Raw genomic sequence first — 12,561 nt, 5'->3', positions numbered from 1 at the left:
CTTTGAGACAAGAGCTATAGTGATGCATGGTTGGTTATGGTTTAAAGTCATATCCAACAATTGTGACAACGACTTTTTACTGTCAATTGAGTTTCGTTTTTTAATGATTTCTGCTGGTGGTGTGCCTCCGGATTTTGAGCCTTGGCTCAAAAAACGTTGAAAAATACTGCGTAATACAGTACTCAATACTGAGGTAGAGCGGAATATACGTTAGGTCAGGAAAAAACACAGATGCTATTTCATCCCAACAAGCCTGTTTCGCAGGTTTCCCTGCTCTTCAGGGGATAAATCCCCCCACACACACACACATACATACATATATATATATATATATATATATATATATATATATATATATATATATATATATATATATATATATATACTGTATATATATATATATATATATATATATATATATATATATATATATATATATATATATATATACTGTATATATGTATATATATATATATATATATATATATATATATATATATATATACACACATAATTTTGTATTTAACAATTAACGCTGAGCTAGGCTGTCCAGTCGGTATCTTGTTTTCTCACAGGTCTGTGTCTCTGTATAAACTAGTAGACTTTGCATGCATGGTGTGTTGCCTGCTACGAAATAATATTTGCCATTAAACTGAATGTGTCACTCTTTTCTTCTGTTAAGCCCTACAAAGCCTTTCACTCTAAGTATTGTGCTTATTATAAACCAGACATTTGGTTGTAACGTGCATCTTAGTTAGTTTTAATTCCAAAATTTGAAGGTGTTGAAATCGCCATGTAAAATAGCTAATGCTAATCGGTAGCATGTCGATGGCAAATCCAAATTAAATTAGCATTGAGCTAGCGCATTTTGAAAAGTGGAGCCTCAATGTACGTGATGTCCTTTCTTATTGCTTTGTTGGCATGGAAAATTTTAATTAATTATCTTTTACCTACCTATATTAACTAACTAGAGTCAGTTCGACTAAGTCTGCTTGAGTTCTTAACTGCTTGTTTACCAGTGCTGAGTCTACAACCAGATGTGACATCACGTGGCGCAAAGGTTTTGAAGTATAGCACAGTTTGATTTCACATGAATCGGTACCCGGTAGTACCGACAAACTTTGGTCGTACCTATAAAGGTAACACATTTGGTACCCATCCCTACCTTTTTTTTTAATTATTTCAGGCATTAGAATCAGTCAAATGATTAAAAAAATACATTATTTATCACAATTCCAAATTAATTAATTATGATTAAATGTCTGATATTTACCCATTTTCCCTTAAAATCCCTTTCTTCACTCTTTTATTTAAATCACAGTAGAGAGAGGGAAATGTAATTTTGATGCCCTGTGTGTCTTGGACCCATCTAAATGTAAATGTAATGTACAGTTTCAGACACATTTCTTGACACGTTTTGCATGTTGAGCTATTTTGCTCTGCCTTGGCCATCTTTAACATTGCACTTTATATCGATTATGTAACACACTGCACAACCAGAACAACATGTGCACACACATCTGTCCTTCAGGCACCTCATTAGTGGCGTGAGTCATTGCCTTCGCAATAATCGAGTACCATATTTTTCGGATCATGGGTGCACCGGATTATAAGGCGCACTGCAGAGGAGCGGGTCTGTTCAAGTCTATTTTCTTACAAAAGGCGCACCGGATTAAAGGGGTCGTATAATGATTTTTTCCCCTAAATTTAAAACACTTATTTGTGGTCTACATAACATGTAATGGTGATTCTTTGTTCAAAATGTTGCTAAGGTGATGTTTTACAGACCATCTTCAAGTCGTCTTCTGACCGTCGCTTCAGGATGTGTCGTTTTGTGGGCGGTTTTATTTACGTGGCTTCAGCGTCTTCTCCTAGTCATCTTTGTTGTAGCGGGAGTGGAAGAAGTGTCAAAAAATGGAGCGAACTGTTTTAATGACAGTCAGACTTGACTTTAAATCAATAACGGGGCAGCATCTCCTCATCCGTGGCTCACTATTGCAACAACAAGGCCGGAAATGTATCCCGTGAAAAAACGTCTGACCGAAACTCTCTAATGACTAAAGTTCCGTGGGTGAATAAAGTAAACCCACTACATCAGTAGTTTTTAGCGCTTCCATAGCGAGATATAAGTTAAAACGTTACGCTATTGTATATTAGAAATGGCAACAGTGGAGGATGAATGCCCCATAACAAGAAAATAGAGAAAAAGAAGAAGCTTATTGACTACGGTGTCGGCACAGACTACAAGGGCTTGGTTTTGCATAATATTGCGAAACAAAACGCCAGATAATATGTCTGCTAGTAGGTGCCATTTTGCGGTCCTTATACACACACCATTATAAAACCAGTGTGTTGAATCACAGTACGTCGTAACGTTCCAACAATCCAACAAGCGGTGCGGCTTCATAACTTACCAAAGTCGTACTAAAATATTTTGACGGATCTACCGCTGAACAATGCAAAACCAACACCTGCAGCCAATAACTTACCACCTCTAACCACCTACTCAGTGGTCTAGTGGTTAGAGTGTCCGCCCTGAGATCGGTAGGTTGTGAGTTCAAACCCCGGCCGAGTCATACCAAAGACTATAAAAATGGGACCCATTACCTCCCTGCTTGGAACTCAGCATCAAGGGTTGGAATTGGGGGTTAAATCACCAAAAATGATTCCCGGGCGCGGCACCACTGCTGCCCACTGCTCCCCTCACCTCCCAGGGGGTGAACAAGGGGATGGGTCAAATGCAGAGGACAAATTTCACCACACCTAGTGTGTGTGTGACAATCATTGGTACTTTAACTTTAACTTTAACTTCATGTGTTTTTGTACAAACCCCGTTTCCATATGAGTTGGGAAATTGTGTTAGATGTAAATATAAACGGAATACAATGATTTGCAAATCCTTTTCAACCGATATTCAATTGAATGCACTACAAAGACAAGATATTTGATGTTCAAACTCATAAACTTTTTTTTTTTTGCAAATATTAATTAACTTAGAATTTCATGACTGCAACACGTGCCAAATGAGTTGGGAAAGGGCATGTTCACCACTGTGTTACATGGCCTTTCCTTTTAACAACACTCAGTAAACGTTTGGGAACTGAGAAGACACATTTTTTAAGCTTCTTAGGTGGAATTATTTCCCATTCTTGCTTGATGTACAGCTTAAGTTGTTCAACAGTCCGGGGGTCTCCGTTGTGGTATTTTAGGCTTCATAATGCATCACACATTTTCAATGGGAGACAGGTCCGGACTACAGGCAGGCCAGTCTAGTACCCGCACTCTTTTACTATGAAGCCACGTTGATGTAACACATGGCTTGGCATTGTCTTGCTGAAATAAGCAGGGCCGTCCATGGTAACGTTGCTTGGATGGCAACATATGTTGCTCCAAAACCTGTAAGTACCTTTCAGCATTAATGGCGCCTTCACATATGTGTAAGTTACCCGTGTCTTGGGCACTAATACACCCCCATACCATCACAGATGCTGGCTTTTCAACTTTGCGCCTATAACAATCCGGATGGTTCTTTTCCTCTTTGGTCCGGAGGACACGACGCCCACAGTTTCCAAAAAGAATTTGAAATGTGGACTCGTCAGACCACAGAACACTTTTCCACTTTGTATCAGTCCATCTTAGATGAGCTCAGGCCCAGCAAAGCCGACGGCGTTTCTGGGTGTTGTTGATAAACGGTTTTCGCCTTGCAAAGGAGAGTTTTAACTTGCACTTACAGATGTAGCAACCAACTGTAGTTACTGACAGTGGGTTTCAGAACTGTTTTTGAGCCCATGTGGTGATATCCTTTAGACACTGATTCGCTTGTTGATGCAGTCCAGCCTGAGGGATCGAAGGTCACAGGCTTAGCTGCTTACGTGCAGTGATTTCTCCAGATTCTCTGAACCCTTTGATGATATTACAGACCGTAGATGGTGAAATCCCTAAATTCCTTGCAATAGCTGGTTGAGAAAGGTTTTTCTTAAACTGTTCAACAATTTGCTCACGCATTTGTTGACAAAGTGGTGACCCTCACCCCATCCTTGTTTGTGAATGACTGAGCATTTCATGGAATCTACTTTTATACCCAATCATGGCACCCACCAATTTGCCTGTTCACCTGTGGGATGTTCCAAATAAGTGTTTGATAAGCATTCCTCAACTTTATCAGTATTTATTGCCACCTTTCCCAACTTCTTTGCCACGTGTTGCTGGCATCAAATTCTCAAGTTAATGATTATTTGCAAAAAAAAATTTGTGTATCAGTTTTAACATCAAATATGTTGTCTTTGTAGCATATTCAACTGAATATGGGTTGAAAATGATTTGCAAATCATTGTATTCCGTTTATATTTACGTCTAACACAATTTCCCAACTCATATGGAAACTGGGTTTGTAAAATATGTCACGGCGCAGACTCGGACCCGTGTTTCTCCTGCAACGGAGTGTCACAGGTCCTCCTCTGGCTGCTCGCCCGGAAACGCTCCTGCTCGCGCTAGGCGCAGCACACCTACGCAGCGACAAAGCTGCAGACAATTGCGCATCAGCGCACCTGGACCTGATGAGAGGAAGCGGCATAAAAGCCAGCGGACCCAAGAGACCTTCTCCAGAACATAGCCAATCTCCCTGAGTAAGCACCCCTCCCTCGTTCCTTGCTCGCCTTCTTTGTGCTCTTCCTCGTTCCCGTGTTGATGTCCTTTGTGTCTTCCTGACAGTGTCTTCCCTGTTGCCCGTGATCGTGTCTTGCCTCACGACCTCCTCCCGGATCTCTGCTTGCCTTCCCCGATCCTCGACCACTGATTGGACACGGACATCGTTGCCTCTCTCCAGCCCCCGACTGCTTGCCTCCCCGCTGACTGTCTCTTCGCCTTCTCCCTTGGATTTGACGAAAGATTCATTCAACAAGATCCTCTGGTAAATCTCACATTGTTAATTCCACACATCGTCCGCATTCATTCACTTGTGGTAGCATACACACCCCACACATTCATCAAAGGTTTTAATAAACCTGGTAAACCGCAGTTCTGCCTTGGTGTCGCCTCCTTCCCTTTGACTGATACACAACAAAATAAGGCGTAAACACAATAAATAATACTGCACATTTCTTATTAAAACAATTACAAATCGGCACTCTTAACTTCGAGTTTTGCATCACTGAAAATTATGCAAATGAAACGACGACGCAATATGCAACCCCACACCTGTCACTCACCACCACAGACAAACTGCAGACCTGTGGGAAACACTGCAGTCAGTTTACCTTGATGCTTATTTTTCTTCTCTCAATGGGTATGTGAAGATCAGTTTGCGGAGATCAGGGGCCGTATTTATCAAGCGTCTTAGAGTGCCATTTTACATTTAAGTCCTGAGAATTTGCGAAATTTAGTCCTACTCTCAAACTTAAGAGACCTTCAGAGGTGTCCTAAGTGGTTAGGAGTTGCCAGCGGGGGATGGCACTGAGGCGAGAGAGACGTGCGCGAACGTTCAGGGAGCGGAAGGATGTCCTGGCTTTGTTTGATGGCGAGCAGCTGATCAAACGGTATCGTTTAGACAGAGCGGGTATTATTTTTGTCACAGATTTAATAAGGGGCGTCATCTCATCAGCAACATCACGCAGCAGAGCTTTCACAGCAGAACTAAAGGTCATCACAATGCTTTGATATCTCGCCACTGGGAAAATGAATTGGAAAGAAAAGGAAACATTTATTTTTGATTCATTGCCAATATTGTTTGTTTGTTTTGTATTATTCTGTAGTTTATTGTCAAATTATACACTCCCATTGTCCACTTAAATATTTCTAAGATATTTCTTTATTCTTAGACAAGGGATTCCCTTCCGTGATTGGTCATTTCTATGGACACAGAAATTACGTCACCTAAAATTCCGTTTACGGCACGTAGTAATGTCGTAATTCAGCTCTGAGTGTGACACTTAAGATTCAGTAATACACTTCGCTGAAAGTGTGAGTAAGACGCTTGATAACTAACTTTTAAAGGCCTACTGAAATGCGATTTTCTTATTTAAACGGGGATAGCAGGTCCATTCTATGTGTCATACTTGATCATTTCGCAATGTTGCCAGATTTTTGCTGAAAGGATTTAGTAGAGAACATCGACGATAAAGTTCGCAACTTTTGGTCGCTGATAAAAAAGCCTTGCCTGTACCGGAAGTAGCAGATGATATGCGCGTGACGTCACAGGTTGTGGAGCTCCTCACATCCGCACATTGTTTACAATCATAGCCACCAGCAGCGAGAGCGATTCGGACCGAGAAAGCGACAATTTCCCCATTAATTTCAGCGAGGATGAAGGATTCGTGGATGAGGAAAGTGAGAGTGAAGAACTAGAGGGCAGTGGGAGCGATTCAGATAGGGAAGATGCTGTGAGAGGCGGGTGAGACCTGATATTCAGCTGGGAATGACTAAAACAGTAAATAAACACAAGACATATATATATACTCTATTAGCCACAACACAACCAGGCTTATATTTTATATGCCACAAATTAATCCCGCATAACAAACACCTCCCCATTCCCGTCCATATAACCCGCCAATACAACTCAAACACCTGCACAACACACTCAATCCCACAGCCCAAAGTAACGTTCACCTCCCCAAAGTTCATACAGCACATATATTTCCCCAAAGTCCCCAAAGTTACGTACGTGACATGCACATAGTGGCACGCACGTACGGGCAAGCGATGAAATGTTTGGAAGCCGCAGCTGCATGCGTACTCACGGTACCGCGTCTGCATATCCAACTCAAAGTCCTCCTGGTAAGAGTCTCTGTTGTCCCAGTTCTCCACAGGCCAATGGTAAAGCTTGACTGTCATCTTTCGGGAATGTAAACAATGAAACACCGGCTGTGTTATCCGGCACAACAGTCAGGGGGTGCATTCTACGGCGGGGGTGCGTTATCCGGCACAACACCTGCCGCAATACACCGCTTCCCACCTACAGCTTTCTTCTTTGCTGTCTCCATTGTTCATTGAACAAATTGCAAAAGATTCACCAACACAGATGTCCAGAATACTGTGGAATTTTGCGATGAAAACAGACAACTTAATAGCTGGCCACCATGCTGTCCCAAAATGTCCTCTACAATCCGTGACGTCACGCGCAGGCGTCATCATACCGAGACGTTTTCAGCAGGATATTTTGCGCGAAATTTAAAATTGCACTTTAGTAAGCTAACCTGGCCGTATTGGCATGTGTTGCAATGTTAAGATTTCATCATTGATATATAAACTATCAGACTGCGTGGTCGGTAGTAGTGGGTTTCAGTAGGCCATTAAGTGCAGATATCAGCGAAGAATTTCTTTACTCATAAGTCAACTCTTAGCAGACTTCTTTGGAGTAATTCTAAGACGCTTGATAAATACGGCCCCAGGTCTAATTAAGACAAGGATCATTTGGAAGTCAAAGTGATTGCATTGATGCTCATTGTGTACGTTTAGTGATAAACAGAGTGGTTTCCTGTCCAAAATCTAACAAGATAATGTCGGATTATCTATAAAATAGTTATTGATGTTGTTAGAGCCAAAAGCAGTGTGGATGCGTGTTTGCATATGGCCTGGGATTGCAAAGTTAACAATGTGTAACAAATATATTCACATTACACTTTGTAATGACATCGTTAGTTTCCATTTGACAGTAAATAACATAATCAGTGTTTATCGCTCCCTCATATATCACTGAGTCATGAAAAGTGTTGGAAGGTCAGCATGACCTTTATGCAAAAATAATGGAAGTAAGGTCTGTGCAAAAAATAATGCCATTGAAATCATAGTGAGCTCATTATTCTGAAAGTAAAATGAATGAATTAATGAGCATGTGTTTTCACAGTGACACTCGGGCATTGCTGTCTTTAACTGTCGTCATTGGCAGCAATGAGCTTAACGATCAGCTACACGGATAGGTCTTATCTCCACTATTACGGCTCTTTAAAAACAGATTGCATACACTAGCCGGACACTCATTGAGTACCTGTTTTATTGTGCAATCTAATGACATCAAACACAAGAGCTGTACCAAAATGTCAATACAGTGGACGCTCAATCTGAGTATTATCTGTTCATTCATTTTTCTAAATAAAACCAAAACTGAAAATAATTGTTTTCATGATTTGTCTCTACACCCAAAAACAAAAGACGGAAAACAAATCGTTTTCCCGATTTTGTGCACATTTGGAAAATGGACAAAACAGATAACGGGCATATAAACGTATATTTTGCGATATTATTTTATACACTAAATTCATTTGAAAGTAGTTTTACGTGTACTTGGGCTTGCAGGTAAAAAACGTAGTAGAAGACAGGAGGAATGAGGGGGTCTAAATCATGTTGAAGTTATGTAATGTCTTTGTTTTAGCCTAAATAAACATTAAATATGTAGTATAAGCGGTACGCAAATAGAACAATGTGAATCTTTTAAACGTCCATGTTTGTGGGGACATAGCTGCGATATCCGGCGTAATTCCGTATGGAACAAGACTTTATGTTGCGCTGCCATTTCCTTATAAAGAGATTCCAATAAACTTTTTTTTTTGCGGCCCAGTTCCGAGTTGTTCTTTTTCAGATATTTATCCATTTTTGTAACTGCTACCTCAGTGGTCTTAAATTGAATACAGTAATTATATTGTATTATATTGGTAGCTGCTGCTATCTAGTGGAATATTATTTAACCTCATGTAAATGCACAGACCTAAAATCTCCAGTAAGGGAGCTATTTTTTTTTTCTACCAATGAAGTGAAATATGCAAAATTATCTCTCACAGCACAGTGGTTAAAAAGCACTGCTTTAAAAATCGTTCTCTGACGAGAATATTTAACACTTTGAAATTATTTTCACGTTTTATTTTTTTATCACGTTTGCCAGTCACCACATGAGTTGAAATAATAAAACTAAAATGGTCAAATATGCCATCAAAATAGAGTGCTCTTTTAACACACAGTCTTTGAGCCGACGTCGGGCCGAAATTGGAAACAAAGTTTATTGCTCTCCGGCCGACCAAGTTTTGACCGGTGGCGCGACAGTCAGGCCAACAGCTTTTTATATTTTATCAATGTGTATATATATATATATATATATATATATATATATATATATGATAAATGTAATAAGTCATTTTGATAAATGTAATTAACCGTTGGAGACAAAATAACTATACAGCCAGTGTGTTTATTCAATTAATCAATCGAAGTTTATTTATATAACCCTTATTTCACAAGTCTCTCAAAGACCTTCACAAACTCACGACGACATCCCCTGATCTAAACCCACATTCGGGCCTGGATAAACTCCAAAGACCCCAGTTGGGTTAAAAGACGAAACCTAGAGAAGGGACCGCAGATCCAGGGAAACCCCCTTCCAGGGTGACTAGCTGCAATGGATGTTGGGTGGCAGTGATGGGCAGTAACAAGCTACATGTAGCTAAGCTACGTAACTTAATTATTTTTTTTAACGAGTAGCTTTTCCTGTAGTTAAGCTACTTTTACTACTCAACTACAAACCCCGTTTCCATATGAGTTGGGAAATTGTGTTAGATGTAAAAATAAACGGAATACAATGATTCGCAAATCATTTTCAACCCATATTCAGTTGAATATGCTACAAAGACAACATATTTGATGTTCAAACTGATAAACTTTTTTTGCAAATAATCATTAACTTTAGAATTTGATGCCAGCAACACGTGACAAAGAAGTTGGGAAAGGGGGCAATAAATACTGATAAAGTTGAGGAATGCTCATCAAACACTTATTTGGAACATCCCACAGGTGTGCAGGCTAATTGGGAACAGGTGGGTGCCATGATTGGGTATAAAAACAGCTTCCCAAAAAATGCTCAGTCTTTCACAAGAAAGGATGGGGCGAGGTACACCCCTTAGTCCACAACTGCGTGAGCAAATAGTCAAACAGTTTAAGAACAACGTTTCTCAAAGTGCAATTGCAAGAAATTTAGGGATTTCAACATCTACGGTCCATAATATCATCAAAAGGTTCAGAGAATCTGGAGAAATTACTCCACGTAAGCGGCATGGCCGGAAACCAACATTGAATGACCGTGACCTTCGATCCCTCAGACGGCACTGTATCAAAAATCGACATCAATCTCTAAAGGATATCACCACATGAGCTCAGGAACACTTCAGAAAACCACTGTCACTAAATACAGTTTGTCACTACATCTGTAAGTGCAAGTTAAAGCTCTACTATGCAAGGCGAAAGCCATTTATCAACAACATCCAGAAACGCCGCCGGCTTCTCTGGGCCCGAGATCATCTAAGATGAACTCATGCAAAGTGGAAAAGTGTTCTGTGGTCTGACGAGTCCACATTTCAAATTGTTTTTGGAAATATTCGACATCGTGTCATCCGGACCAAAGGGGAAGCGAACCATCCAGACTGTTAGTGACGCAAAGTTCAAAAGCCAGCATCTGTGATGGTATGGTGGTGCATTAGTGCCCAAGGCATGGGTAACTTACACATCTGTGAAGGCACCATTAATGCTGAAAGGTACATACAGGTTTTGGAACAACATATGCTGCCATCTAAGCGCTGTCTTTTTCATGCTTATTTCAGCAAAACAATGCCAAGCCACATTCAGCACGTGTTACAACAGTGTGGCTTCGTAAAAAAAGAGTGCGGGTACTTTCCTGGTCCGCCTGCAGTCCAGACCTGTCTCCCATCGAAAATGTGGGGCGCATTATGAAGCGTAAAATACGACAGCGGAGACCTCGGACTGTTGAACGACTGAAGCTCTACATAAAACAAGAATGGGAAAGAATTCCACTTTCAAAGCTTCAACAATTAGTTTCCTCAGTTCCCAATCGTTTATTGAGTGTTGTTAAAAGAAAAGGTGATGTAACACAGTGGTGAATATGCCCTTTCCCAACTACTTTGGCACGTGTTGCAGCCATGAAATTCTAAGTTAATTATTATTTGCAAAAAATAAAAATAAAGTTTGAGTTTGAACATCAAATATCTTGTCTTTGTAGTGCATTCAATTGAATATGGGTTGAAAAGGATTTGCAAATCATTGTATTCCGTTTATATTTACATCTAACACAATTTCCCAACTCATATGGAAACGGGGTTTGTACTTAACCTACTCAGTGGCCTAGTGGTTAGAGTGTCCGCCCTGAGATCGGTTGGTTGTGAGTTCAAACCCTGGCCGAGTCATACCAAAGACTATAAAAATGGGACCCATTACCTCCCTGCTTGGCACTCAGCATCAAGGTTTGGAATTGGGGGTTAAATCACCAAAATGATTCCCGGGCGCGGCACCACTGCTGCCCACTGCTCCTCTCACCTCCCAGGGGGTGGAACAAGGGGATGGGTCAAATGCAGAGAGTAATTTCACCACACCTAGTGTGTGTGTGACAATCATTGGTACTTTAACTTTAACTTAAACTTTTAGAGCAATGTAGCAAAATAGCTTACATCAAAGCTACAAAGAAAGAAATTGGACTGCAAATCCAGACTCCAAAAATTTTTGAAAAATATACAATGACCTGGATGAATGAGAACATCCATACATACGGAGAAAATCCATGATGATTGGTTAGTATTTGTATGATGAGTCACAATTGGCTAAAGTTAGGGCGAAACATTAAGGACTGGCCAATCAGAAGCAAGTTAAGGCAAGTCATCGAAACTAGTAAGCAAAATCATAACAGACACGCACTCATGTCGCATGATGGCGAGGTAGTGGGAGACAGAGGGACGCTTCAAGCTGACTATTAAAAAAACAAAAAAACACTTGAAAATAGCAGAAGAATTCTCTCCCGCAGATTAGTTTATTTCCATAGACATGCAAGAAACCCACAATTATGCATGTCCTTGGCCATATTTAGACAAATGTATGCAATTAGAGAAGATAATGCCCAAAACCTTAGTTTTTATTTGTTTACTCTGTAAACCAAAACCATAACTGCTTTCTTTATCTAGGACATGGAATACACATTTAGGAACACACTTTAAGGTGAGTCCAGTTCATGAAAAGTTTTACTGCGCATAACCATTACAAACTGTTTCCAAACAACACACAAGTCATTGGTTTCTTTTTTTTTAATTGTAGGTAGAGAAAATGAATAACCTTTTAGGGATGGGCCAAAGAAAAGGCAAACTAACTAAATACATACAGTCAGGTGTGGGGACCCCTAGAGGTAGTTGTAGGGTGTCTCCAGCTAAATGACAGATAGTTAATAGTGATGGACCCTTATTGGGTCCATTTGTACACTCTCAGTTACATTAACATTGATATAAATTCCTTGCAATAGCTCATTGAGAAATGTTGTTGGACAATTTGCTCATGCATTTGTTCACAAAGTGGTGACCCTCGCCCCATCCTTGTTTGTGAATGACTGAGCATTTCATGGAAGCTGCTTTTATACCCAATCATGGCACCCACCTGTTCCCAATTAGCCTGGTCACCTCTGGGATGTTCCAAATAAGTGTTTGATGAGCATTCCTCAACTTTCTCAGTCTTTTTTTCCACTTGTGCCAGCTTTTTCCAAACATGTTGCAGGCATCAAATTCAAAACGAACTAATATTTGCAAA

Source organism: Nerophis lumbriciformis, linkage group LG02 (assembly GCF_033978685.3).
Source record: "Nerophis lumbriciformis linkage group LG02, RoL_Nlum_v2.1, whole genome shotgun sequence".
Classification (NCBI taxonomy): domain Eukaryota; kingdom Metazoa; phylum Chordata; class Actinopteri; order Syngnathiformes; family Syngnathidae; genus Nerophis; species Nerophis lumbriciformis.
The sequence above is the reverse complement of the archived record's forward strand: the minus strand, read 5'-3'. Positions refer to the sequence as shown.